The following is a 27,113-nucleotide window of genomic DNA, read 5'->3' as shown; positions in this document are numbered from 1 at the left end:
TGTGAATGTGGTGCGGTAGGTGATGCAGATCACTTTCTCTTCAACTGCCCACAAACCGATAAACTGCATTTAAAAATGGCAAGCAGTGAATACTGCCCGCAATGGGCGGAGAATACCTGCGGCAACAAGCAGACTATAACTAAAATAGAGAAGATGATCAGGCTATACACAGAAAGGTACTGAGAAATTCTCCCCCTCCCTTGAGAATTGTATCTTCGCAGCATAATTTTAATAGCAATTCAAAATACTACAACAACTGAAAATCAACAATAGAAAAATAGCTCACCCCGTAGAATAGTAACAACTCTGTAAGAGCAAAACTATTGTAATGTAAGCATATTACTATCCAGTTTGTATGTACTTGATACAAATAATATTGTAAAGCAGTTTAAATGATATTGAAAATCCAGTCAATGTGTAAATGAATTACAAGTTTACTTCGATTATCTCAGTAAAAGTATTGTAAATATGAATTCAGATAATGTTTAAATGTACACATAACTGTCATGATTTTATGTAACTATCACATGTAACTTGTACAAGACAATGTTTGTAATTAGCATATCTATGCTTATACACAGGCCTTGTATGCCTATATAATATTTATATTTATATTTTTACACGGAGGAAATATTCCCTTCTGCCAGGATGACTATTCACACTGCAAGAGTTTTACAACAAAGTCAGGTCAGTGGTTATCTCAGGCATAATTTTTTTCTTTTATATTCTACAGCCCTTAATTATTGCATACCAAATCTAAAATTTTTATATATTTCAATACTATCATAACTCATGAAAGATATTTATAATACAATGTATTATTTACTGAAGTATAAAATCACTTCTTTTCACCCATTTTTACCTTGATTTATTAATTAAATCAATGTTATTCAATTAAAGAATGGAAGGGCTACCAGTTAATGGAGACTTGGTTGGCTTGTAAGGCAATTAGGTAGTTGTTCGGAGCAGGAAACATGAAAAAATGAGCAATGCTCTCGCCGAGATTCGAACTTTGGATAGCCGATTTGCTAGCCAGACGTGCTTAAAATCATTTCACGAAGCCAAGTGTTAAGAAGAGAGAAAATACCTTCCGATTAAAACAAAACATAACAGGATTATCCCCGAAGCTTGCCCTCGTGAGCCTTCTAGATTAAAAAAAAAATTTCAAATTAACCGCGCACTACGCTATGCTCAGAGCTTGGCAATTAGACATAGTAGACGTCCACCATTTTTTCTCCTAAGACTGAAAAAGAAATTTTTGGGAACATTTAGAAAATTTATTAATAGCTACCTTACTACAGACTTCTCGCTCAAGTCCTAGCAGGCAAAAGAGGGATTTTAAAACACCGTGACTGTGGTTTTTACCAGCTTTACATCAACACTTAGAACAGCTATGCAAGAATCGGCAGGCTCATCCTTCTCATTAATGTGAGTATCAACATTTACTTAATTTTCATTTAATAAGGTAATGTTTATTAAAACTCAAGTGCCTTGAATTATTAAAAACAAATATATTTTTTTCCTGATAATTATGTGTCCAAAATCAAAAGTAAAAGTATAAGAATACTGGTAATAACATATGCTAAGGAATTGCTTTTGGACGGACGAGAGTGAGGTGCTCTGCAGAACATTCTAATTTGTAAAAGTGGACCTGACTTAAAAAAAAAAAAAAAAAAAAAAAAAAAAAAACTGAGGAAAGCTGACTTAGAAGAAATCTGTAACTGTTCACACGAAACAAAATTTAGATTTGTTAACCAAAACAATGAGTTTAGGTTTCAGCATCATAAACATCATTCACAGTTTCATGTATCATTACCACTTCTATTATTAAAAAAGAGAAGTCAAATGGAAAATTCCAATTTCGATCATCAGACGAATGGCATTGAATTGAATTAAATATTGTTGAAACATTTAACGAGCTGTCCCTGTGACGGTTAGCGGTTATAAAGGCCCATGATTAATGGTTGCAATGCATGGCATTTCTCATTAAACGCACGTGATCTGGAAACGTGCGGCGTGATACAAACAGAGTGTTCATCTCCAACTCGTGCTGGGACAAAATAATCTATCAACTTATTCCTGCGAAAAGGGCAGCATGATTTTATCACCAGTCATGCTCAGGTATGAGTAAAAGGAGGGACAATAGTTTCTTTTTTAATCATTATTAAATATACTTAAAAATAAGGAAATTATCTGATAAGCGTATTAGATTTTGAGAAGAAACATCATTTAGATTTATGACGATTAATATGCAGTACAAAAATAAAGAACTCCACTGCAAATACGACGGATTAAATTACTCATATTTAAATCTATACTGGATAGGAAGTGAATCCTAAGATGAAAATAGAATGCAACCCGCTGAAATAATTTTTCGGGATACGCTCTAGAAACAGCTTCATACACAGTAAAACGACTTAAAGCGGAAAAACATAAACAATCAAGTGAAAAATTTTGAATTGAAAATTTAAGCAATTATATTAAATTTTTTTATAACAACGGTGTTCAGTATTAAAAGAACACAGCTAAAGAACGCATATTTACATATCGTCAACACCGCGCCAGAAACATGAATCTTCAGAACAGATGCCTCGAGGAAAACGCTTTCAAAATTTTGATGCATGGTAGATTTTAAAAACAGTCGGTTATGACTGTATAGCCATATCGAGAGGGTAATCTGCGTATAGTCATATCGAGAGGGTAATCTGCGTATAGTCATATCGAGAGGGCACCTCTGTCTTATAGCGTACTCTGCAATAACGAAAAGTAATACAGAAAATGTAAATAAGAAAGGGTAGAAAAAAGTCAGATTCGTACTTTTTGTACGGTGTGTGCAACATGTATGGTAAATAAATGTCATTTTTCTTCATTCAGTATCTCCGATGCTTCTAAAATTACACGAGAAAGCGTTTTGTGTAAGCGATATGACGACGTCCGCAATATAAGGTTCTGCATGATTAATAACTTTATCTTGTAGCATGTTTTATTATAGGGCTTAAATTACTTCAGTTGGTACTAATGCTTTGCACTTGATATTCAATAATTTTTATAACTAATTTCAATTTAAACTAGAAAACAGACACTTCTGTTATTTTTCCCAGTAAGCTTTTAAGTGTAATTTCTAGCTCACCTTGAGAAAAAGTCTCATAATACTATTCTTCTCTTTTGGTTTTCCTCAGAAGACAGGCGTCTAATTTTGATAAATGACTAATTACTTACCTTTTTAATTCATTTAAGAAAAGTGACACACGTTTCTGAATTTTATATTTCAAATTCTTTTTCTTTCAATAAGTTTGTAGAGGAGAGCTGAATTTGACAACTTTTGAAAATCGCACATCGATGAATAGGAAGAGGCAACAGTTATTATTTTATAGAAATTTCCATACATTGGATGGAAATATAAACATATTACGTAAGGAATGGTAATAAGCAAGCAACTTGCCTCCAACATAAAAATGCTTCCAGTGACATTATACATTTTCCTAATAGATTAAAGAAATTAATGAACATTTTCAAGCATATAACATAAAATAGAAATATTTTTTGCTTGATACACATCACCTAAATTTGTAGCGTTTATGAAAAATTGCAGATAGGAGCAAAACACCGCGATAACGTTCCTACCAGATATATATATGATGACAGAATATGAAATTCATTTAATATTTTATTAGGCAAAGAATACGCCTTAGCTATGTTATCTTTTAAAAACATAAATTGGAATTACAGTCATCTAAATGGTTGCATTAAATGTCAGAAAAATCACCGAAAAAAGTTGTATGAAGATAGGATTTTACTTTTTACTTTTCAAAAACGAGGGGGCGTTTCAGATTTTCACACTGAAACGTCTTCACTTAAATATGAGTTTCCAAACCTGCACGATTTGCTTCATATTTTAGCGTTGAGGAAAGTGCGCAGTAAAAGATTACATCGCCCCTGAAAGTATTAAGCCCCGACAAAGTAAAACGAGTTTATGGCCCTTCCTTGTAATATAAACTTATGACTACAGCAGAAACTAAAGCTTTTCAAAAAGACTTTAAGGAACATAAAACTGAGAGCTGTAATGCCCTCTGTGAATGTGAAATACCTATAAAACTCGGCTCTATGCGGAACAGAACGGGTAAAAGAAACTTTTTTTTGTCATGTGGCCATTAAAAGTCCATCTATTTCTCATGAATTTGAGATAACATCTAAACTATTTTTTACCTCATCCCAGAAGTACATTTTATATTCCTGAAATAGCAGCTGACAGATATTTTTGAGATCTTCTTTAACCGCAAGTTCAGTTTCCATAATGTAATCTATGAATATACAATTTTAACTTTTCAGTCAAGTTGAAATCGACACATTGTCATCGTTAAACGTTATTTGAAACTGTGCTAAGAAGGAAATCGTTAAACTCGGGTCTTCTAGTGTGAGGCATATCATCAATTTTGCAGCCGAGTCAAACTGAGGATAGTCACAGTACCATGGGAATCTGGAATTATGATGTCTCATGCTGAATTCATTTGGAACATAATAGATTTGATTTTTCTCTTGATATATAGATTGAACCTGCTATCATTGTCTGACATTTTTACTCTACAGAGCACCACCAACGGTTGAACAGAAAGTTCATTTTAAGAAAAGAAATTTATAGTGACATTTACTATGCTTCGTTACTAAAAATGTTGAAAGTTTCGCTTCCCTTTTAGTTTATGTTTTAGTACAGGAGAGCTGATCAGTATTATATACAGGCAAAATTGGACAAAACAAACAGTGCTAGCTTAGTAATTATTGATGCATTACTCAATATTTAAATTTCCAGGATATCTTTAAAATGTATGATTAATGTTAAGACGGAGAAAAATTCCTATTAATTATGCAAGAACAATATATACTGTTACACATTCTGCATAAAACACACATGGAGCATTTGCTTTTACTAGAGGGACTTCCTACAGGAAATTTATTTGCATTCACACTATTCATGTGTGAATGCAACATTTAAACGCCTTATTGCCATGTGCAACATATAAAAATCGTTCAAATCCTACAAGAAATTGCAAATTTTCAGTGATTTTTAACCACTAGTTAACCAGAGGCGAAACGAAAGGAAGTATTAGTTCTAGGAAGAAAAATTGTTAATATCCTGGAAGTTGTGTTGCTTGTTCTTTTAGAAACAAATTTCAAACATGTAGGTTTTATACAAACAGTTTTCTTAAAACATTTTTAACACTTTTATTCATATTTTTGATTCATGTTATTATATCGCCACGATCTTGCTATTAGGCATGTCCTGGAATTATTTGAATACTTCACAGACGTACCTGTATCTCTAATAAGAGATAAATAACACACTGAAGCGTGTGTTAAGAAACTTGTTTACAGTGTAAGTGCAGAACGAATAAAAATTCGTAAACATAAGTAGAAAGCCCAATCTGGTGCGATTCCTGATTTAGTACTTTCGTAAACTTCAAGAAAAAAGGGGGTTCTAAAAACAGAAAGCGAATTTCTTTTTTTATTAAAAAAAGTCAATGGCCTTTGTTATTATTTGATGATCATCTCACTTAAAGAAAACAGACTTTTCATCATCAACACCATGTAAGACTTCTCGGCATTTTAACTCAATAAGCAGTTGCTGCGTGTCTAATGAGCCACAAACAGGTATATTTATCACTGTTTATTCGCAAACTATTCGGAAGCACATACTGTTGAATCTAGTTGACACCTAAGTATATAGTCAGAACTAATTAAACTGACATTCTATTAATCAGTACCTTTACTTTATCGCTATCTTACCAAACCGGTTTGAATCAAGAAAAGACAAATGAAATATTGATGCAAAGAACAGACCAATTTTTTCAGAAAGTAAGGTCATGCGTATAAATTAATTACTCATATATGGTTCATGGAATTTACAAAATTACGCCAGTTTAAAAAGATCACTCTCGGTAAAACTTTCAGCGCTATAACATCGCTGGCTTATGACTAATCCCTTGGGAGATTCAGATTTAAATCCATGCATTATCAGCACTTGCATAAAGATTAAATGCAATACATGTTTGGGGGTCTTTGAAGCTTAAGATATATTTGGATATTTACAAAATGTTATTACATTATGTTTAAATTAATGCTGAATTTTTTTAAGCAAGGAAAATAAATCATGTAGATAGATAGTAAAATTGTCCTCGGTTTGAGTTTCTCTCTCTCCAAATAGACATAGTTCTGGTACGATGTACTGCCGGACTTTGAACTAATCTGACGCATCTCAATAAGTAATTTCCATACATATTTCTTCAAACATCTGCGTATCCGTTTGAAACTTCGATAAATTACTAAACTTGAATTACCATAATGCTCAGAGAAGATTTAAAGCTTAAAATATTGCGAAAAATTCAAGTTTATATGAAATTTAATCTTTTCAAAAAGGTTTCAAACTCAACTGAAGACCTAACATACTTAGCCACGCTCTCAAGAGCAAAGCTGATTAAAATTTAGGATAGCTCATCAGGCTCTTCTTAAAGAGGTTTCGACTCATTAATTTAAATTTAGTTCTTGCAGCATGATAATGACATGACTGCAGAGCCTTGAGTCATCAGCAGATTTTGGATCATATGTAACAGTAGCCTGATCTTTCTAAATGAAACCTTTTCTGTTTCAGACGATTTTCTGACTTTTGATGAAACAAAAACTGAAACGGAAACCCATTTTCGAGTCTGCGATGTCTTAACTAAAGTTATTAGTAGCATTTGACAACTTCCAAATAGAAGTGTTGTTAGTGCTAAGGGAGGTAGGATTTTACATCCAAATAGCATCCATCTTCAAGTACAGGGATTTGAAGGATTGAAGTTAAAACGTCTTTTAACTATCTTTTAAATCAATAAAAGTTTAGGTAACGGTTCACAAACTCACATGACAAACTTTAAATTTTAGTAGTAATATTGTTTTATCAAATATTATTAGCATTACGGTTGTGCATTTTTATTACCTTTCATATTCACTATCAAATAAGTTTGGGTGGGGGAAATTCTATTTTTTGCATGCACATGGACTTGAGCGAATTGAACCGATTAATACAAGAAAGGATCCTAAAATTACTTTTATTTGTCAGCTATGAATAGCTTTCAGGGAAAAAATGAAAGTTATTTACTACGAGTGCGTTCTAAGAAGTTGATAGATAACTAACTATTAATAAATTTTAATGAATACATGCAAACAGACCCCTTTCGGTGAAGAATTATCTTGAGATGAAAGGTCTGCTTGGCATGAATAACTTCCTAAGCCATAAACAGAAGTACCATCCATTTACTAAACTTGGGAACTCACACGTCGAAGTTATACAGCAGAACCCCATTTATCAAGATCACTGTTTGGTCTCTGACAGATTTTTCTCATACAATAGCAAAAATTCAGTTGGCAGCGCCACAACCCTTAGTTTAAAGATTGATTTAAATCTACCTATTTTTTTGCCAGTATATTGACTTTCAGAGAATTGTTCCAGCTTACTTGGCACAGTCTACTGAGAAAACAAATGCTTCAGAGTTAGGACATTTTTCAAGGTGATACTGTAAGTTTTATTTATTTTGATTTTTAATTAATTTTTTAAAATAATTTATCAACATTTTCTCATTTTTTGTCTATCTGTAAACTTAGGTGTTTCAAACTTACCTTAGCACAGAGATTATAGAGTGCACTATTTATGCATACAATGAACTGAAATCAATTATTGACATTATACGATGCGTATTTACGTCGAAAGGGGGATAGGAAAAAAGGGTGAGAAACTATCCTCCTTCAAAAATGGGATGAAAATGGACAGATTCGTACTGTAACTTATATAAGGTATCCAAGTCTAAGCCAACGATAGGCTTATTCATTCGACCACTGATGGGCTAGCCTTAAATGGGTAATAGTCGGCTAACTGATATAGCAGACTACTCTGTGGATATATGGCTTCGAAAGAATGTTTTCATTGGGAAAATTCTGGTTTGTATTGACGGTACATACAGGGAAAACTGTGCAAAAACTAGACAACCTGCTTCGTCGCTGGGACGGAACCCGGCACAAACTATCAGAGTTTTGTGGTTTTAACCACTCGACTATTCATGTCAGATATAGAGCCTCTGTGCCATTTTTCTTCTGTTCTCCATAAATGTCTCGGCTACGTAACAAACTGATCCTCGGACGATGCGCATAGCTATTCACGTACCCCGATGAGGATCAGGCGCAGTTCCCAATAGCTAAAAGTTAAAAAAAAAACTCAAAATATGCCGAATAGCGAAGAAGGGGGCTTATTCCCTCAGTCTTGACTTGTTGCTACATTGAATGAAAGCAGCGAAAGGATGACGCTCAAGTAATGTACGTTTATTTTTTGTTTTATGATAATAAATCTTTGATTTTTTAGAAGTATTTATTGAAAGAAGAGGTGAGTACGGGAACCTATAACAGCTAACAGGACTGCTGTTAGCCTTTCGGCCTCCCAGTGCCTCCAAAATTTAAAAATTTTTGCCGCTCTAAATTCGGCTACCCGTTGCACCGCCTGTGGAGCCGGTCCTGACAACAAGTGTCGGTCAGAATCTGAACTCACTCAGTAAGACTGTTTAGGAAAATAAATAGTAAGATTGTTTATTAAGTAAGATCTCATTCAGATAAAGATTATTTAGGGAAAAATCTGCGGAAAGAGAAAGCTGACTCGTACAGTCTACAGTATTCCGAATAGATTTCGAATGCAGATAGATTCCGACATAGATACTAGATAAAAGTGAAGAAAATCCATAAAAAATAATAATAATTAATTACGTAAGCTTTTACAATTCTGAAAAAGACCAAAAAATTTCAACTTGCGAAACAGCTAACATGACGTTTTCATCATGAGTCGTGAGATTTTTAAATTTCTTCGTTCATCAGTTTACCCAATAAACTTAACGTACTTTGATGTTACCGATTAAACAAACAACCATAACAAAATTTCTAACAATTTCGTTATCTATCGGCATTCTGTTGCTTATGCCTTCAGCACAATCAATAAGCGTGCACGTGAAGTATCTGTGAGTTTATGGTTCAAATCTTGTAGATAATATCTAAAAGTGCTCTAGCTATGTTATGGGAGAGGAAACAAACCTTTCTGCACCCATTTTAAACAAAAATTTATTTTAAAACTTAGAAAACCAGAACAATAAAAATACTCCGCCCCCTCCCAAAAAAAGGATTCATGTTTGAGTTATGCATCCGTCAGATTAAGTGCGAACAAATGAGCATTAATAACAGAATCTCGAAAGTTATGTATCGTATTAAAACAAAAAATAAAATAAATATTGCTATTAAAAGCTACATTGCTTAAGAACTATTTTTGAGGCGAAAAGCACTACACAAAATTAGCTCTATTTTGTTAAAATAATCTACAGTAGTGATAAGCATATTTACAGTTTGCTATCAGCCTTTTTGAGATTCTGATCGTATGACTGATGTTCGGGCAGAAATCGCAATGACTGCATTTAAGTCATATAATTTAAGCAGAAGGTATTTTTTATCATTATTATTTATAAAGCATAACTCTGTGAACACCACAGAACCGTGAATAACATCTGCTGCGGGAGAAGCATTAAAAGAAAGAAAATTCCAATGCAGACTTTTCCCCGAATTTTAAGGATCATTACCTACACATATTTTCTATGTCGGGGAAAAGAAAGAAGGGGCGTAACATTTTTGAAACACCCGATCTGTCTTTAATGGTCGAGTAAGAATCAAAACATAAGGTATGCAATATTTACGCAAAAGGGTACTTGGTCCTCATTATTTCACAGGAAACTTCAGTTGTACTGATAAAAAAGAGTTACCGAGAAAAACCTAATTGTACAGTTATAATACCTGCCACTACTGATAAGTAAAACTGAATAAAAAGTTTGTAAGGTTTATCCTAAGTTTCTAAGGGTTAATTTTAGTTAAAGCTACTTTCCTGTCCATTCTAATTTCAGCTTACTATTTCCTACCAGAATGTGTTTTTAGAATCGCCTTTAATGCAAATGAGAAAGAGTACTGTTTAAGTGGAAGTTTCACTGACTTCGGGACAGAGCCTCAAAGTTTCTGGCTAGCGCGTGTTTGTCTTTTGTCTAAGTCACTCCAAGCTGTTATTACACTCGGCTGTATTACAGGCCCTTAATAGCTTCGCTAGCTTATTCGATATTTAGGGGCCAACTACTTAGGATTTTGATAGCTTCGGCTATATCTTTTTAGTTAAGCATTAGTTAAGTCTTATTTATTATTACTTTGAGTTCAAGCCCAAGTGAAGGCTTTGCTGTACGCTCTGAGAAAGGGACCTCCTGTTTAATTCTTATTTTGAGAAACAATGGGCAATTAACCCTTCTTGAGTTTTCATCTCTGTTCCTGAACTAAAGCGATTATTCGTTTAGCTGTTCACTAGGTTCCTCCACATTTAGCTGTTAGATAAAAGGGAGGAACCCCGCAAGTTTTAAAGTAGAAACTTTTTAGTGTGAACTCTGCAATTTCCTAAATGGCTAATCTATTTAGTTTTGTGCGAAGTTATTAGTAAATTAAGAGTACAGAGACCATCAGGTTTCTCGGAGCAAGAAACATGAAAAATCAACTACGCCCTTTTCGAGATTCGAAACGCGGATCTTCGAATTTGCCAGCTGGATGTACTGACCATTTACACCGAGGGAATGCTACAATTCCTTCCAAAATTTACCCTTAGCATTTATAGCAAATATAAGGTAGCTTCAAAAATTTCCCGGAGTGGGTACCTTCCATGCGAATGAGGTAAATAATAATGTCAATAATGATTTAATCTCAGAATAAGGAAGATTCATTTTCTACGTATATGCGTATGAAGATTTCAGACATGCTCTCAGATTTTCGTTATCATCACCCAGTATTTCAGTGACATTACTTAAATTATGCAAACTTTTTTTAAGAATGTATGATTTTTTTTCGAGTTTTAATTAAATGTAAACGTAAAATGAAGTTCCAACTATAAGAATTTTTCTCACGCGATTCCTGTTTGAGAGCACTATTTATACTTTATTTCGTGTGTTATTTTCCAGTTTCAGTAAGCTGAAGCAATAAACCAAATTTTAATTCTTTATAGCGAGAAAACAATTTTTATCAGCAACGTTAGCTTACACTGACAATGTGAAAGAAACCTATGAACTTTTGGAAACTTTCGTGGAAAAAAATGCAATATGACAAACACAAATTTAATATTCACGATGATTTAAAATTGCTAATCTCCTTAGAATTTAACAAAGCACCGTTGTTCCCTTTTGCAGATGTTCCAGTACAGACAGGTATACAGGTATAAGTAGTACGAAACATTGGACTTGCATCTCGCCGTACATTTTGAGTTCCCTATGCCACACAGACACTCTCCTCCTTCTTCTGGATTCGAACCTGAGCTCAACGATACAGCAAACAGGAGCACTAACTATTATACCGATAAAAACGATGGTTTAGCAGAGACATGAAATTTATTAAACCAGAAAACAGGCAGTCAAAAGGAGCACCTCTTATAAATAAATGCCTGCCTGAATTCCACAATTTAAGCCGGTCGGCAGTTAGTGGATTAATATATGTTTGAGAAATAATTTCTTAAATAGTCTAAAGGAAATTAATATCTTATACAGTTATAATAAAACGCGAAAATAAATGGGAAAAATAATAGTATTGGTTTAACACAGTAATCTTTTTCTGAAGGTCTCAAATATAAATGAGATCAACAAGATTAAATAGACGAATACCCAAGAAATTTCCAACTTATATAATCAAAATGGCTTAGATCATTTCATATATAGAAAATCACTGAGATATCCAGCAGGATGCAGGAAGATAAGCAGCGGACACGTAAACTTCCTAATGAGAAAATAATTAAAAAAAATAATAAAACATATGGATAATATCACGAATTATAGTATTTTGTTTTCTATTTATTGGAATTGGATGCCGCGCCAAGTATTTAATAACAATATCAAAAAACAATAATTACTGAAGAAACTCCTGATATTGTATAAGTCAAACTGCTGTTTAAGTGAAATAAGATATATAGCATTAAATTAAATGGGCCTTTTTTGTAAACGTAATTGTCATAATTGATTAAAATGTTATGGAATGGATGACAATAGGCGAAAAAGTGTGTTCGAGTATCGATACAAATAGGGATGCTCCTAGAATTCAAAATTAAGGATTATCACTTGATCCAAATTTTACTGTAAAGTAAAGAAACTGTATTTTAATTAATCGGAATTTAATTAATGGAATATCGTTAAATTCTAAACTCGGTGTTTAATTCAATCGAGGTCTTACATGATGTACAATATTCTGAGCGGGATAAATGCACATCTTTACATAAATGCTTTCATTGTTAAAACTGCTTGAAACAGATTTTCTTAGTGAAGTATTTTCTAAACAGTATGATAAGGATGCACACGCACGCCTAATATCTGCCAAACAAGTTCCCAAGACTGTTGCTCCATAATTATTGTGCAAAACTTATGTAGTACCTAATAAAGATAAAAAATAAATACTCGACAAAGAAATGAATGTCACTGGAAGATAAAATTAAACAGCATAAGAGATAAAGGATTTCAAATATTGTTAAGGTTATTAAAAATTTAATATAACATTAAAATGCTAAAGTAAAAAATTTAACAGAACGTCAATACGTTGGGAAAGAGCAAGGAAAAAGGCGCGAAGAAATAACTGTCCGATAACTCTCAATTTTCCCAGTTATTCGAAACTTAGTTCTGTATTAAATGAATTTTAAAAAAAAATTACTTAAATTAGACAACATAATTCTGTAATTAATGGAAAAAATTAAATTGATATTTTAGTTATTATGTTTTGCTGGATATAAACTTCAAAAATAGTTGTTTTCCAGCTCTCCTCCTCATAATTTTCTATCAAGTATAGTTCCGAAGTTTAAGAATAATTTTAAAAAATTGAATAACTTTAACTTTCCTACACTTTCAATTTAATAAGCATATGGAAAGAACATTCAATAGCACTTGGGAAAAAAAGAAAACAGGGCCATCCAGACTTACCTTAGAGATTATGGTCTATTAGTTGTCCAAGCGTTTCGGGCGTAGCATACGTTTTTTATATTGAAGAGCAATGATGCTTAGAAGAATCTCGAGATGTGCTTCAGTACTGAGGTAATGAGGCTCACCGTTTCAGATGCCTTATTTCAACTGTAAATAAAAAAGGGAAGATATAACTATTAAAACCAAAAATATGGCCAGTTTCTAGCGCATACATTTAATTAATAATGCCATTTACGCATACGGAATCATTGAAACGTTTTTCGATTTTTCTGATTTTAATATTTAAAACCCAATCGTACTATTTACCAGAAAGCTAAAACTTGCATTAAAGTACTTTGAAACTGGCGATACAGTTTTCTTGAAAAATACATGCATTTCATGTTTTAAGATTTGTCAAACCGAGAAGAAAATACCTCTTTTTTACAGAGAAAAACATAGCTCATTTATGTTACATTTAAAAAAAAAAAAAAAAAAAAAAAAAAAAAAAAAAACCCCTTTTCAGCAATGTCAGTATTTTATAACAAGAAAATTACGCTGCAAAAAAGCTAGCGCTTATCATATTTGTTGCGTTAAAAATCCAAATGATGTATTTTTATTGTCAGTAGGAGGCTAATTTCATTTTTCTTGCCATTTATATTTTTTTCTTTAACACTTAAGCCATTGAAAGCAGCATGACGCCCATTTCTATTCAATTCAAACTGCTTAGGACTTCTTTATGGATGAAAAATGTAAATAAAACTCCAGTAAATACTTATTGCACCCCTTTTTCATAGTTGGCCGATTATTTGAGTAACACTTAATTGTATTAATTACGTCTCGCTTTCTCACCACTATACGGATGCTTCACTTGCCAAACTGATTAACTCCATTTTTTGAATTTTATTATATTTCAGCATCAAAGCATTTGATTGGTGGCGAACTGTACAGTTAAAAACAAATTTCTCTAATAATAAGTATTAACACCACTGAATGACAAACTTTTTTAGCCATTTGAATAATAAATAATTTATTTCAGAAGCCAATCTGATTAACTCCATACTATAACGTATTTGTATCATAATAAAAATCTACTTAACCAGCTGCACTCTTTTTTCCTCTGCTATGGGTATATATGAAATTTGTTTGGTTACAAGATCACAAAGGTAACAGTTACAGGGATACCAGTAAATCGGCTCAAAATGCACTGGATAAAATTAGAAAAGTTGAAACCCCACCTCATACAATTCAAGTGTGACTTTAACGAAGATACTGAATTTAATGCCATTAATATAAGAAAATGTGTAGCAGGTAGACCACTACGTCTGAAAAATGTAGACCAGCCTTTATTGCATCCAACAGGTAGAATTGTGACAAGAGAAAAGAGGAAGGATATGATGGACTTATTTGAATTCATTCCTCCTATTAAACATGAGTATTATAAAACTTTAAGGGCAAATCGACATGACGGAGCTCAAATACAGCTAATGAAGAAAACATCATTTATAATGATGATAAATGAATTTAAACAAAGTAATTATACTCGAAATATTATGTAACAGAATAGTTATTATTCATTTTTGATAATTTTTTTAATAAATCATATATGTATTTACATAATGAAGCTTTCCGTAATAGAGAAATAATTCAAAGACTGAATTTGAATAAATAATTTTCTTTCACTTGCCAAATCCTTTAACTCCCTTAATCACGAAAAAATTTTAGTAGTAATAATTATTACTCGAAGGATATTCTATTTTATACTTTCTATATGTCATTAGATAAAATATGTGTCTGCAGCAATACAGTCTACATCGTATTTTTGAATTTGTAATTTAAAAATAATTTAAAAAAATAAGGTATACTATTTTATTATTTTCCTCAATTTCTTGTTTTATGGAGTTAATCGATTTGGCAAGTGAAGCATTCATATAAGGATCTCTATAACTTGGAAGTGTTGTTTCCAAAGATCATACCCTAGGGGAATAATTTCCATTTCTTAGGTCTTATAAAGCTGGTAAAGTAATGAAAGTAAGCATAATTTTTACTTCTATTATTTTTTCTCCCTCACCGCTCAAGTGGCAAAAGACCGGAATATATCGTTCGAAATTTTCTTCTGTCAAATATGTATTCATGTCTCAGGTTGTCAGTAGCAGGAAATGTCCAGCAAATGAAGAACTGAGTTCATGTTCAGTTGGTTATGTAGCCAAGCCATTTATACAGGGTGTACAAGGAAGATGATCACAAGGGTGAGGAAGGATTGTAAAAATAAAAATTTTCTGTAATAAATACGTAATAGAATGCGAAATGTAAATGTGGAAACACAGAAAGTACCAAATACATGGAAAACGAAAAGTTTAGATTACGAATGTGCTAAAAAAATTATTCTTGATATTTATAAAAATCGATATCACTGCCAACAGATACGCGTGTAAAATTTAATTAGAAGGTAAACACAGGAATGTAAAATTTAAAATTGAGCAAAAAAGCAACCTTAGTTTGGTGTAGACTTCTCTGTCGATTTTGAGGGTGATCAGACACACGTCCCTCTTCTTCGGGGTATCAGTTACTCCGACGTCATTGCAGTTGGTGGTTTTGCATGTGAGCAATTCTTTTAAATATGAAGTATTATTTCTCATTAAATATCCGTGATTAGATTAAATAAATAAGCAAAAAATAAACTTTTCGTTTTCTACGTTTTTAGTGCATAATGTGTTTCTGCGTTCACATTTCACATTCTGCTACGCAATACATTATGAAAACTGTTACTTTTGCCATTCTCGCATTAAAAAAAGAAATCGTACTCACATGACTAGGCATGCGGCGCATAGAATGTGCAAACAGTTTCTATTATTTAATATGTTTAGAAAACAAAGTAAAACGATTGAAATTCTGTAAATAAAACTATTGAAACTATTGAAAGTATTGAAGTAAAACTACTGAAACAGAACAAAGGTTTTTCAGTGATAAACAATTTAACTAAAAGGTAGGTAAGCGGAAAATTATTCTACTTGCATTAGTATCGTCTACTGGCGTGAAAAACAAAGTGGCACACGTAAAATACCCCAGCATGCCAGTTGGAGAGTTAGCTATAACAAATCTGTTTATGCTGTTTATGCTAGGAACTCAATGAAAACAATCTACATTTAAATTATTGTGATAACATTCACATATTTTAATAAATAAAACGTATTTCTGGTCTTAGAACATTAAATTCAATATTAAATCAATCAAAAAGACACTTGGAGAACTTTATGAAACAACTTTTCTAATATGTATAGCCTCGACTTCAGCCATTTTCTGAAGTCGCTTCAATATCGGCAGATAACGAACTCATTTATGATAATGGTTTTTTAAATCCTCAAGCACTTTTTAGTTGTGGCACGTACCTGCTTCCGAAAGTCCTCAGAAGACGAAATCTTAGGAATTCAAGATGATGGAATTTGGCAGTGAGATGATTTCCATCAGCAAAACGGGTTGATGCTGATGTTCCCTTACTACTGACATGTCGTTACTTAAGACTTATAATCTTGATCATAGTCTATGCCTAAGACAGCCACAGATTTGGACCAGCGTTTGAGAGCCAAATATTGTGCTCTGATTCTTCAGACTTATAGATGAGACCGTAAATGGAAAGTTTCATTAAAAAAAATCTGCATTATTTTTTTTTTTGGGGGGGGGGTATAATTTGGAACTTTTTTCCACCAGAATCAGCACCTGCCCGATACAATTACTACCAATCTTAAATTCTGTGCTCGGTGAGGCGGTACCAGTTACACAGGCTCTAGCTCTTGTCGTGTTCTAGTTGATAAGCAATAGTTATGATTCTATACTTCTAATTAGTGCGATGCTTACTTGCTTCTGTTTAAAAGCAATGATAAGAACTTAGAATCGATAATAAAACTCTCATGTACCAACTTAGTTCTCTAAAAAAATTAATAAATTAATAATCAAAAGGAATCATTCAGTAAATGCGTAGAAAACAACAGCCAAAGTCTAAAATCATTCACCGGATTAAATTGGAATGGAAATAAACAGTTACTGGTGTTAAATGTACTTCATTCAAAAAAAAAAAAAAAAAGGAGGCAAACACAAAAACCAAAAAGGCGGTGAAGCATTTTGCTACTAAGTATAGTCTGTTGGCACTTAATGACAACAGTTTTTTTCTCTTTCATTTCAGAAGAAATTGGTATCCCAACCTTGCTCACTCTAGTGTGTCTAAGTATGTGCACTTTTTTAAAATGAAACTTACACGTTTGTAGAAATTCTAACCTTTGTCAAATACAAATTAACGTGAAAGTTGGTTTAATGTAAATAACATAGTACGAAAAAGGTAAATTCCCTATTTATAAACTGTACTAACATTGAAACAGATAGATTCCGAGCTGATTTCCGCTTTTATTCCGTAAGCTGGAAGTTCCGTTGTCAAAGACAAGTAAATCTTTTAGGAATATTAGAATTTGAAATAAATTTCTTCTAGAACTCTTATACCTAGTAAAAGTTTTGCAAATAAAATAATGTTGTACTTTTAAATATCTTCTACCCGTAAAGTATAATATAAAAAAGTAATTTTGATAAATAATTCACCTCGCTAAAATATACGCTCTATTGAGGTTGAAATGAATTCACAGAAAATTTCCTGAATTGAATTGTATATTTAATTATGTAGCTCTTAACACATATATAGTCTTTAACTGCACCAAAAAGTTTTTTTTTTTTGGTCTGTATTTCAGCTTCTACTATTAACTAATCAAGTTAGTATCATGAAAATATTAATTCTGAATTGCGTCACGTCTACCAGACAATAAAATATGCAATGAATATAATACACGGAAAGTTACAAGAATTGGTTCGAGTAAAGTATATTTCTTTTAATACTTGCCATAAATGTTTTTCTACCAAACAGAAGTACCACATTCTCATGAAATTCTAAAACAGTTTAAGTACCTTTAGATTCCCCTATAGGCGTAGATAGAAGGAGTGCAGTATTATGTTTCCCATCACGCATTGTGGCATTTATGGGTGTTAAACGCCCTCGAGAGAACCCCATCTTATAAATCACGGAGAGACTATTAGCGTAAAAGTCCAACAACTAAAGGCACTTCTTGTAGTAAGTTAATACCGATTTCCAGAGTTTGCAGCCGACTGATTGCTTCCTAGACAACATGGTCTTAAAGCCGTAATTCCTAATTATTTAGTTATTTAGAAAGTGATTACACTTGAAATACGTTCTTCGTAGGGAACGAAGTTTTATTGACACAGATGTAATTGCGGAGGAGACTCTAATCTCTCTCTAGCACGCTGAGAGATTAGAGTAATCATCGCTAAAATTAAGAAAATGTGATGTTTTGTGATGAAAATGGCGAAATCAAAACCAGTTTTTTTAGAGTTAAGAATTATTATTGTTATTATTTCAAATATCCGAGACCCTTTTTCAGTTTATTCACAAAATTCGCGAATTAGAATTTTGCTAGAAAAAATCATAGAAGAGAGCTCAATGAGAGAATTTTTCGGCCCAGATGGGAAAATGGTTAGTGACTTTGACTGCCGTACCGAAGTGTCCGGGTCCGAATCCCGGAAAAGGCATAGCTGTAATATGTCCGTTCTTTCATAGGAGGCAACGGTGGCCGACCTATTAGATGCCTCTATAATAAAGAGACCACCGCTTAGTGGTCAATGCCTATAAATGACTATAACCCGTTACTGGAACCAAAAAAAAAAAAAGTTCTAGAAATAAGCTTCTAATGTCAGGGCATTGAAAGAATGGCATATAGGAAAAATATAAAATAAACTTGTTTAATGTCTACAAATACCTTCATAAGAACAAATTCAAGTTGTGTAAGTTTAAATACAGCTTTTAAAATATTTTAATTTTAGTACGAAACTTATCAATAGCATCTGGGCATCTTAATTCTATTATTCTGAAAATTTTCTGGCAAGTAATAAAATTTTTAATACGTTAGCATTTTCGTATTTGTGAAATGGTAATTTACGTTATGCTGCTTCAAACGGTTTGTACGCAATCTATATACAAACCTGATACTATTTTCTTTAAATTTTTAGACCGGAAAATGAAGATAAAAATCCTAGAATTTTTCCCCATCAATTTTATGATTATTTTCAACTATCCATTTTCCTTATGCATTAGACCAAAATATTTTGGTTCTACAATTTTCGATTTATTTACAGTGGGAATTCGATTAATAAACTATTTTCGTTTTGCATTGGTTTTAAAAAATCTCCTACTGAAAAACTTCAGACTCTACATTTTACTATTGATTCTCTGTTCTGTTTTCTTTAGCCACAAATGAAAGGTGTAATAGCTCATGATGAATCATTGTTTCCTCCCAAATATATAAATAAACAAGTCTCCGATCACTGACGGGAAATCGTTTCCGTTAGCAGCGCAGCAGACAGTTTTACAATTCTAGTGTTTAAACAAATGGATTAAGATAAATCAATAACAATAACACAGAATTCTCTAAAACAGAACTGGTAGATAATTTTGCAATTCTAGTCACTAACTGAGTGAATGGATTAAGATAAATCAATAACGATAACCCAGGATTTCCAAAGACAGAACTGACGAATGGGAGTACAGATAAATAGATGAATGAATTTCGAAATACCTGCAAGAGGGTAGGCCATATTAAATTAGTCAGTAACGCAGAAGATAATTTTACAATTCTAGTGTCTAACTGAATGAAAAGGATTAAAATAAATCAATAACAATCACACATACTTCCCTAAACCGAGCTGTCAACTTGAGGTATAGATAGATGAATGATTTTGGAAATGCCTGCAACAGGTTAGGTTAGATTAAATTTAATGAGATAATTTTAGTATGCCAAAAGCAGTGAAGGATTATTTGTCTTATTATGGATAACTTAGGACACGGAAAAGGTAAATGCTCATACTAAGTTAGACACTAGGAAAAACACAAAAACAACTACTGTAACCAGCCCATTCTACCTTCAGAAATAGCATCAAAGAAAATAGTCCCTTCTTTGATAGATTAATGTCTCGTTAATAACTCAACTAATGGAGTATTAGTAGCAATTCCGGAAGAGCAGAGAAAATGCAAAATTGTTGAACAATGTAGATGCACTTTTACTACCGTAAATTTTATAACATGTTTCATAAAGATGCGTTAATTTTCGAATTAGTTATCGCATCAAAGAAATGAATAATTTTAAAATTATTAATGATTTTAATAGTCATTTTAATTATTTATTTACTCTAGTTCCTCTTTCCTGGCGGGCTTCCATAGAGCTCCGGCACTTTTAGAAATTAAGTCCTGATTATCAATAATACTATTTCTCTAATTCATACCATTCAGTCTATTGACATACAAAATATCAACTGCTATGACTTTGAAAACTTATATACTTCGCTTCCATTGGAGGAAATTTCTACTAGCCTATTTGATCTATCTAAAGTCTTTCATGCTATACTGACATTTATAGACTTTTATAGATGAAACAATAAATTCTAAAATTCATTGCAAATGGCACCAATAATTACAAGACAACCGAGACTATTTTGCATTTCAACTTAAAAATTTGTAAATTGATCTTCAATACTTGTAACACAGAACATAATTATTACTGAATTATTAACAGAGCTTAAATTGCGCCGGAGCCTACCGGAGACCAGCTCCGGTACTTCTTCGTTTTTGGGATAAATTCTAATTCTAGCCGGAGCTCACCGGAGCCCTAATTAAAAAAGAACGCTCCGGCACTTCTTTTATATAACTAAATAATTATTTCAGTAGAAATTTGATCTCGAAAATTTTATTTTTAGCAATAAAATTATATTAAAAATCACTTATTAAATTTTAATTTTTCTCTTAACATTTTATCTAATTTTAATTATTTAATTTATTTTTCAGTCACTGTAATAAATAAATAATAAATTAATTAAACACTAATTATCAATTAAATAATAATTAATAAATATGAATTCTCCCACTTCCCTAGCGTGCCTTCGTGGTGTAACGGTAGCATGCTGAACCGGTATTCCAGAGGTCCGTGGTTCGATTCCCGGGGAAGGCAGTTGCATATTTACCATCTTTTCTGCTTCCAATTAACCTAATGACTCTACAAGTGGCGCCCGAACTAAAAGGGTTGTGGATGATGATTCTTCGCACCCAGGATTTGGCGACTAGGTCCCCTAAAACCCTAGTCGCCCTTTAAAAAGGGGCGTATATAAGGTATTTCTCCCACTTCCCTAGCGTGCCTTCGTGGTGTAACGGTAGCATGCTGGGCCGGGATTCCAGACGTCCGTGGTTCGATTCCCAGCGAAGGCGGTTGCATATTTTTCATCTTTTCTGCTTCCAATTAACCTAATGACTCTACATCTTAAATGATTAATGTGATCACTGACTATTTAATTTTTAAATTATTAATGATTTTAATAGTCATTTTATTTATTTATTTACTCTAGTTCCTCTTTCCCGGCGGGCTTCCATAGAGCTCCGGAGCTTCTACTTTTAGAAATTAAGCCCTGATTATCAATAATACTATTTCTGTAATTCATACCATTCAGTCTATTGACATACAAAATATCAACTGCTATGACTTTGAAAACTTATATACTTCGCTTCCATTAGAGGAAATTTCTACTAGAGCCTATTTGATCTATCTGAAGTCTTTCATGCTATACTGACATTTATAGACTTTAGTAGATGGAAAACCTTCCTTAACTGCACTATTTTTAATAGCTACATTAAATTTCAATTAATTTCTGGTCTTTAATGTACATTATGTAAATTTCCTTTATTTCATTCATTCTTAATGCTTCATTTAAATCATTTAATAATATATTTTTGTACATTAGTTCTTCATCGTTTTACTGCTTTAACACATAACTGTGTAATTTTTTCGCACAACATCTTATTTCTTATTCTATGGAAGTATAGCTCTGAATTTTCAACAAGGAATATCCGAAATCAACGTGGAGCATCACAAAAGCAAATATAAAGCATACATAGGATCTCAAAATCCTCTATTATTGGAAAATTTTCAAAAATTATAGCGTTATGTATACGAAAGGAAATCTCAAATTACAGGTCTCGACTTAAAAGTATGCTGGAGTCAAAAGAGCATTAACGGTAACTCATTAATTATCATTAACTTTGATGGATAACCTACTATCGGATCAACACACACAGTTCTGAGCCTTCTTTTATATCAGAATACCATCATGCTGTTATATGAATACCTATCAAGTTCAGTTTAAAATTCAAAACGAAGATTGATAGCTTGGACAGGAACATTTATTTCGAACTGACGTTATCGCGGATGAGGACAGAATTAACAAACACTGGAATTAAATATCGAAGAGAAATAGCACGTTTGTTACATATTTATTCCTCTTGACGAAAAGACTTTGCAAAGAGGTAAGTAAAACACATTAGGGAAGAATTATCCTGTTTATGTTTAAGTGTAGGGCGTCGTGACTGCAATCTGTCCAGTAACAAAGTATTTCTTAGCAAAATGCGTTATGAAGTTGCGTGTGAAGAGAAAGTAACCGTATTACCTGCTCTGAAGATTACAATACTTTGATTTAAACCTTGTCTTCTGGTCAACCAGCGGTAACTAAAGAACAGCGGCCATTAAAAAAGGAATAAGGTATTTTTGCCTGAAATTATTCCACGCTTCGTTGATTCAGATCACTAGCAAGCCTTTCTTAATGCGGTTATTCCATCCTCTTTCATCTTATCACATTTAAAGAAACGTTTTGACCTTCGTTTATTGTCTCTGAATGAACGGGGGAACTCCTTAAACTAGATGAAAAATCGCCAGTCACATTCACTTAAGCTAAAGCGCAAACAATGGCAGCAAGTCAGGAAAGATGTTACGATGTGAATTTTTTTTAAGGGAATTCAGTATTTTTTCCGAAAAAAAAAAAAAAAAATTACACATGTTAACTCTTTTGAAGAATTTAGAATGGTGTAAAATAAAAAGGCGTGTGCATACTTGTTAGATTGAAGGCCAACGATAAATAATGCTACCCCCGTAGCATATACTATAATGAACTTCAAAGGGAGCGGAAGTTTGGTTCGCTATATCCGATCCGATAAGAAAAACAGGTTATCTCATTAAAACATGTAAAAATCGAATGATAAATTATAAAAAAAGTATTAGGATTGTCACATCTATCAAAAGTAATGAATAATAAACCTAATTTGAGAAAAAATAACCATATTCAGATTTAATTACAATTACTATTACGCTGAGTTATTAAATTTGTTGCTTTTTTTCCCTTCTCTAGTTTCTAGTTAATAATTTTGCAAGATAAATTAATTAGCATAAATTTCATAGTTCAGATCATTCCCTAGAAATTACATATTTATAAGTACGCATAATTTCTTTATCCAAAAAAAAATGTAGAAATACTGAAAATGAATAACAAAATATATTGAAGAATTTGCCTTAATTTTTACTTAACTTCCGAGTTCAGTTCGTTATATCCAATTTCCATACCTTTGGAAGTTCGCTATAGCAGTGTAAAATAACATTAAGTGTACAGGAAATTAGGAGGTATCAAAAGGTTTTTTTGTTTTATCCGGAGTTCGTTATAAGCCGGGATCCTTACAGCGGGCTCGATTGCAGTTATAATTGGAAAACAAGTCTGATTTTACAAATATGGAAAATAAAAGTTCAATTCTTTCCTCTCTGATAAAATCATAAATATACAAAATGAAAATCTTTAGATTATAGTAAAACATTACCAATTGAAATACTATTTACAGAATGTGAACTGTTTCTCAGAAACATAAAAAAAATTTAAAGATCCATCGAATAAATGACCCATTGAAGAAAATATTAAACTTTTAGTACTTAATGAATGTTTTCTTTGAAATTTCCCAACAAAGCAGCCATAATTTTTAAGTCTTTGTAGTATAATTTACTTAATTACGAATTACACAGATAGAAAGTGGAAAAATATGCGAAGACAATATATTCTAAGAACGAGATGATAATGATATTGGTACTGGGTATTTCTTTCCCTGAAAGGCTTCCCGTAAGAACTGTTCCTAATTGCTTATTTTAAATGCACGAAATTTACTTAAAACATTCAAAAAAATTTCTGACGCTTTAAAAAATGACATCACCTAGAAAGGGCCCAATCTGCAGATCGAATTCTTTTGGAGACCCACCTGAGCGCACCAACTTCTGGTGGGCCTTCAAGACATTGAATGAGACTTCGGAGTCCGAATAGCAGGGGCGTAGCTAGAGGGGGGCAAGAGGGTGCATCTGTCCCCGGGCGCAGAATCAAAGGGGCGCCAAACTGATGTTACAACATTTTAGAATTAAATGTTTTCCATCCTTGGCAAGCAGTAGGGGGCGCGAAATCTTCAGTTGTCCCTGGGCGCTGAAAACCCTAGCTACGACTCTGCCGAATAGGCTGGTGGCATGGAATCTCTTGAGTGACGTAAATGAAAGCCAATTTCCTTAGAAGTTCCAAAGGTCCACCAGCGGCGGTAAAATCACGGAATACTGGTAGTTCCGACCTGTGTTCAGTTTCAGGCAAATGTGCTAGCTGCACGTTCGTTTTCGTGTTTTTCCCCATGTGTAAAATGTATACAAGCCATTTCCCTTAGAAAGTCTTACGATCAAAAGCTCTCTGTCAAAGTACATACAGGGCGATTTCACACTTCCAAGCTATAATTCTTTTCAAATGTAAAATGAAATTTTAAGGAATATAATATTTAACATTAAAGTACTAAGCCAAAGCAATATTCTCAATTATTCAATTGTATTTTAATAAAAGTTATCTTATTTTATATTTTGCTTAATTCTCCTTAAGTTTTTGCGATACTTCAGTAAAAACAAAATAATCAGTATTCTAAAAAACTGAAGTAAAAGTAACTCATATTTTTATTGACAGGTGCATCCTAAGGTAATCCTAAAAGAGTTTATATAATCTTCCCTTTTTTCCCTACCTTCTTTTAGTAATTATTTCCACCAAAAATAATAATAGAAAGCAAATAGTAATAATAATGATTAGGATCTAGATTAACATAAACTTTAATATTTTACCATCAGTTAATGCGATTTCAAAATTAAAATATGTGCGCTCCCATGGGAGAAATTTTATAAAGTAATTAAATTGTATAAAAATGTTTTTTCAGTTTTGCATGAAAATATAATTCAAAAAATTAGATTTTCCCTAGTCGTTTCTTTATTACTTAAGTAGGTATATTTTTTTATTAAAAAGAATGTGTTCAAAAAAGAATAATTTACTAATAGAGAAAATAATCTCCCATCTTTTAATTAAGCTCTTTTTTATAATCTAAGTAAATGCGACAAGCTTCAGGTTTCAAGTCTTTAAAAAACTTTTTAAAATGTATAAGTTTAATGAAGGAGCTTTATATGGATGACATTAGGTTATGAAATATTTACTTCCACTATTTTATTTAAAACTAAACAATAAACATTTATACACAAGGTCCATAATCTTCGTTATTTACTATTTTGAACCAGGTGGATGACGCTTCCGTGCAAAAGGGTATTAAAAAATAAATGAAGTAAATAAAATATTAATAATTAGACAATATATTTTTATTTGAAAAGTAGTAATTTGCAATACAGGTTATACAAAAATTCATGAATATTAAAAAATATAGTAAAAAATAGAGCGAATGCGTGTAACAGAGTGTAGTTTAGGAGAAAATGAAAACCAATATGGAGAGGACATTTTTTGCAGGCAAGGGAGGGAATAAAATATTTAGTTCAAACTTTTACCGATAAAGGGTGCTGTACCATATCAGCAGTAACGATCGCTGTTATTACTGAAAAAAAAAATTAAAAAGTATTTATTCACATACAAGAATGCGTCACAAAAGTAATTCATTTCTTAATATATACGCCGAGGAAGTAAATATTAATTTTATTCTTAACGCTGTTCTGATTGTGATTAGTTCTGGACGATATATGCAATGGTTCCTCCAGTGAAAAGGTGAACAAAGTATTTATACACAGCAAAAAAGTCCCTCCTACTGCTATTCATTTTCGAGCAAACCTAACTCCATTACATCTGTCTGTTGTTTTTTTTTTTTTTAATTTATTTTAAATCTTTATGGATTTTTTATTAGAAATTATTATTATCAGAAATATATTAATTAATTAGGAAAACACATAAACACCTCATGTAAGAAAAATATTTAAAATATTTGTATGATAATGCATAAAGTAGCTGTAATGCTACAAATAGCTGAACCAATGGGGACATAACATTTTGATGTGCAATGATAATAAAATACATAACTGGTAAATCTTGAATACGAATTATCAAATATGAATCCTAGTATTATGCGTTACATGTTAGTGTACACTACTTCAGTTTTTCAACTCTTATACTGTTTTGATTAGAGAATTCTCGGCATGTGAACACAAAGTTATAAACATGGTCTTTTCAATAGCAGTAGCAAATTACAAAGCACATTTTACAACCTAATTACAGCGATGAATGATCTGAAAAAAAGGAAAAGAAAAGTGTCAATAAACATAAAAATTGTACTCGTTGGGTGAAGTTCAGTTTTTCGAATGTTTTAGGGAGGGAAGAAATGGGAGCAAATTAGGATGTTAATGCCTTTAAAAGAAAGATAAAAACGAAATGTTTTGCTTTTCCTAAATTTTTTCCAGCCTTACTGACCAAGGAGCTGCACTTTAAATGGAAATTCGTTACTGCGGCTTCAGATATTAGAAAAATATGCAAATAAACATCTGCTTGATGAGAAGAAAATCGTAACGCAGCACAGAAAAACAAAACATTTCCTTTCCCCTACCTTTATAGGCGCCGTTTACAAGACTGCTCTCTTTTTCAAGAAATGGTCAGTTAAACTGAAACGAATAAATGAAAAAGAAATTATTCTGTAAGTGGTTTTCCCTTTCTTTCGGAAGAAAGCATTTATAGATTATCTTAAAATAATTAATCAATGACTGACGGTAATGATGGTGTATGTTTAATTGTTTGTTGGATAAAAAAGATCTGAAAAAGTGGTTAAGGCGGGGAAAAAATTATTTCAGAAAGCGAAAAAGAATACATAAGAATTATAGAGTTACTAAAATAACTAATTAGTAATTGAAAATTACC

General features: G+C 32.3%; 1 pseudogene across 11 annotated transcripts in view; it reads right to left on the bottom strand.

Moving 5' to 3' along the window:
- LOC118194988 (toll-like receptor Tollo pseudogene) overlaps positions 1–27,113 on the bottom strand; it is a 549,242-nt pseudogene that overhangs the window by 121,805 nt on the left and 400,324 nt on the right. For all 11 annotated transcript variants that reach the window (XR_015039118.1, XR_015039121.1, XR_015039127.1 and 8 more), the window contains one exon: positions 13,035–13,181. The product of XR_015039118.1 is annotated as a toll-like receptor Tollo pseudogene, transcript variant X1 (transcript). The remainder of the gene's footprint in view (positions 1–13,034; positions 13,182–27,113) is intronic.

This window comes from Stegodyphus dumicola, chromosome X2, assembly GCF_044657685.1.
Source record: "Stegodyphus dumicola isolate Sdum_Otavi_A_Nest chromosome X2, ASM4465768v1".
Taxonomy (NCBI): Eukaryota; Metazoa; Arthropoda; class Arachnida; order Araneae; family Eresidae; genus Stegodyphus; species Stegodyphus dumicola.
The sequence above is the reverse complement of the archived record's forward strand: the minus strand, read 5'-3'. Positions and strand labels throughout refer to the sequence as shown.